The following is a 4078-nucleotide window of genomic DNA, read 5'->3' as shown; positions in this document are numbered from 1 at the left end:
GTATCAGAGCTGGGGTGATGGATTCAGGGCTCCTGGGGCATCACACTCAGATATTTTCAGTCTTTCTCATGGAGCAAATGGAATGCACAGTCCCTTTTTCTGCCTCCCTAATGAAATGTGATGACCAGTTTGCACCTCTTCTCCAGTTTTCAAATGGTTCAAGATTGGGTTTGGGTTTTTAAAAGAAAAGGTCTGATTTAGCCTCATGATTAAGAGATTTCTGAATGGTTTTTGGATGTGTTTCTCTGCCTGTGAAGATTCACCAAGAACCACAGTTAAGCGTTGCCTCAACTATCAAATCTTTATTGTTCTAATGTCCAACCTAACAGAGTACATGCAAGCCACATGGCATTGCTCTTCCCTATTTCACTCCATCTTTCCTCCTTCCCGCAGGGATGCTGCCATGCAATACAGTAACGGGGCTGAAGGCAACCACACCGCAGTGACCCACTTCATCCTCCTTGGCCTGACAAGCGAGCCCAAGATGCAGACTCCTCTCTGTAATCTTCGTCATGATTTATCTCATCACTCTCATGGGCAACCTTGGGCTGATGGCAGTGATCAAGACAAGCCCCCGGCTGCACACCCCCATGTACTTCTTCCTCTGCAATCTCTCTGTTCTCGATCTTTGCTACTCCTCTGTCTTTGCTCCAAAGCTGCTTCTTGCCTTCTTGGTGGAAAACAAAACCATCTCTTACCCTGCCTGCTTCCTGCAGCATTTCTTCTTCCTCATGTTTGTGACCACAGAGGTGCTCTTGCTGGCTGTGATGGCTTATGACTGCTATGTAGCCATCTGCAACCCACTGCTCTACACGGTTTCCATGCCCCACGGGGTCTGTGTTCAGCTGGTGGCTGCATCATACATGGGGGGGATTTTGAACTCCCTAATCCAAACCTGTTGCTTGCTGCTGTTGCCTTTCTGCGGTCCAAACACCATCAACCATTACTTCTGTGACGCTAACCCTTTGCTGAAGCTCTCCTGCTCCAACAGCCACCTCAATGAGCTTTTGCTTGTAATTCTTCATGGGAGCATTTCCATGTCTGTGCTCGTCCTCATCATCACCTCCTATGTATACATCCTCTTGTCCATCCTGAGGATTAGGTCTGCTGAAGGAAGGCACAAAGCCTTCTCTACTTGTGCCTCCCACCTCCTGACCGTTACCTTGTTCTACGTCCTTGCTGGGCTCAGCCACATGCAATCAGCTTCCAAGTACTCCCTGGAGACAGAGAAAGTCACCGCTGTGTTTTACACCCTCCTTGTCCCTATGCTCAACCCTCTGATCTACAGCTTGAGGAACAAGGATGTTAAAGATGCCCTTAGAAAAGCAACAGCAAATAACCTCATTGCGAGCTGCTCATTGACCAACCCGGTCCCAGCTGGTTGATAGAACTCCTCCTCTTTCCCTTTTTGACTTGTTTTGTGTCAGCTGTCTGGAGGAGGAAGGAACTGAATGTCTTTACAGGAGCAGGTACAGCACATTCTAACCATGCTTTAAACTCTGCAGAGGCTCGGTGATGTTAAGCATCCCCTCAATATAGGTCTCTGATAAATATTCTCTTGTCATCTCTTGGGGTTTTTCTTTTGGGGAAAATAGATGTGATATCATAGGAGGTGGCAAAATAAGCCCATGAGGAATTTCCCTCTTCAGTTTAACTTTAGAAGTTGCACTGATTCAAGCAGTGATTCATCCAGAGGTAAGTTCAAAGGGGGATGAAGGGTTTTGATGAGGTACATCCGAAATACATCACTTTACTTTGGGCTAATGCAAGGAAATGCATAAAATCCCATTTGCTTCCAGAAGGATGTGCAGTGCAAAGTAAGGAAATGGGAGGAGAAGCAGAGCCACTGAGTTGCCAGAGGATGAGCATGGTACCTGCTGTGATTGAGCATTGGGAAGATGCTAAATCTCTGTGTGACCAGGACATCCCAGCCTGGAGGCAGCAGAGCTGTGTCTGTCATCCTGCACCTTCCTTCCTACCACTGCAAACATTCAGCTCAGCCAAAGAGATCTCAGAACTGTGTGGGTTGGAGGGAGCTTAAAGGCCACCTATTTCTAACCTCCTTGCTGTGGGCTTCATCTCACATCTGGTTTAGGAGAAGTAGAGGCTGAGAGTAGGATTTTCCCCTATTGCCAAGGATTTTAGTGTGATTGAATGTAATGTCTTTAGGGAGAAGTATGGTTTTTTTCCCCTATTTTCTTGTCGTGGGGCTGCTGTAAGTGATATTTCCTCCCACCCAACTCTTCCCCAACACAACCTGTTAACTGAGAAGGTACCACTGAGGAATGCTGCAGAACTTCATGCTCTGCAAAGCAGAAATAACCAACTGCAACCTGTTAGAGACCTTTAGCAATAAGCTCTTTCTGTAGCAAATAGAGACCTGGATGCATTGCAGGAGAGGGGGGATCATCTGTTACTTCATGGTACTTTGCACATGGTTGCACCCAAGTTAGTCCTGACATTGTGTTTTTCATAGCTAAAAATAAAAGAGAAAGACTCCCAGCACCATTTCTGTTAGTTCTACATGGAAATCATGACTAAGCATACCCACTGTAGGCTATACCTAGAATTCTAACTTTTTTTTTCCCCCCTCAGATGTAGGAGTTAGCATTTGGATGCCTGATGTAGAGTAAACCAAAATCTATCTGGAGCACCCAGTTGAACAGGGGTCATTTTCCCTAAGAGACAGACACAGACAAGGAGGGGGAGATGTTTATAACACTTAGTTTCCATTAGAGCTTGCCTTGTCCCTAGCTTGGACACCAGAGGGTCTTGCCTCTCATTGAGAGTTGTTTGTGCTGTTTGCATGATGCAAGGTGCCTCAAGGGAGCAGCCAGGACCAGTTATTCCCAATGGGAAGGTGAGCTGGGAGCTGAAAGTGACCACAAAGCAGAGCACGGTCCCCTTGTGCCTGAGCACAGCAGCAGCTTCCACTGCTTCTTCCCTTAGTTTCCCAGAGTAAACTAAGAGTCAAGTTCATGGTTGTAACAGACCAGGAGCAAGCCCAGTTAAAGCAGAGCCCTGGAAGTGGGCCCAGTTCCAGGACTGAGCTTAAATAGAGCCTGAGCCTATGGCAGAGGGTGTGTGAGAAGGACCCAGGTGATGCTGGCCATGGCAATTACTGTGGCTGCACTCCCTGATGTCTCAAGGAGAGGGGAACAGCGTTTTCCACCACCCAATGCCCTAAACACAGTGGCAGCTCTGCATTCAGCCTCCTCTGATGTATTCCTGTGTGCAGGGGATGAAAGAATGGAGCAGAAAGTAGCGAAGAGCTCCTTTATTGTGTTAATGAGAATCATCCTTCCTTAGTTATGCAAAATCATGGAATCATGGAATGGTTTGGGTTAGAAGGGAGCTTAAAGCTCATCCAGTTCCAACCCCAACACCTTCCACTGGAGCAGCTTGATACAAGTCCCTGTGTCCAACCTGGCCTTGAACACTGCCAGGGATGGGGCAGCCACAGCTTCTCTGGGCACCCTGTGCCAGCGCCTCAGCACCATCACAGGGAAGAGCTTCTGCCTTAGAGCTCATCTCAGTCTCCCCTCTGGCAGGTTAAAGCCATTCCCATTGGCCTGTCCCTACAGGCCCTGATGAAGAGTCCCTCTCTTATTCTATTTGAAAAAGATGCTTCACATGTTGTGTTCTCTTTTCTTGAGGGAATTGTCCAAATGTCTCTATTTTTCATGAAAACTCCATCAGAAACTTTGATTAAAAGCTTATAAAGTGAGCATTTCACTTCACGCCAACTTAAATTAGATTTTGACTGGTTGCCATTGCATTCATTCATTATTCATCACAGTTCTTTGCAGAAGACCATGATTTCCAAAGGTGCTTATTTTAAACCACAAATTTATTCAGTTTGTCATTATACAACTACATGTTCTTCCAGTAATTGTACAGTTCATTAAACAGAAATGGTGTGTTTGGATTAAATGTTAAAACCCCTCCATCTACTGTTTCATTTAGAGCATCTTCCCCCTCAATAATGTGATGACATACAGAAGGGGATGTGACATGGTCAAATCCACAAAGCACAGACCTGGTACTGAGCATCCAAAAAGGAAAAGATGTAAGGACC

General features: G+C 46.2%; 1 pseudogene; it reads left to right on the top strand.

Moving 5' to 3' along the window:
• Nucleotides 1-403: 403 nt before the first annotated feature.
• LOC133282312 (olfactory receptor 5J3-like) lies at nucleotides 404-1385 on the top strand (annotated as a pseudogene).
• The last annotated feature ends 2693 nt before the right edge of the window (nucleotides 1386-4078 follow it).

This window comes from Pezoporus flaviventris, unplaced genomic scaffold (genome assembly GCF_033815535.1).
Source record: "Pezoporus flaviventris isolate CSIRO_AGI_PZ_B2104156 unplaced genomic scaffold, CSIRO_AGI_Pfla_v1 ptg000116l, whole genome shotgun sequence".
In the NCBI taxonomy this organism is placed as follows: Eukaryota; Metazoa; Chordata; class Aves; order Psittaciformes; family Psittacidae; genus Pezoporus; species Pezoporus flaviventris.
This window is presented reverse-complemented; position numbering and strand designations above follow the sequence as displayed.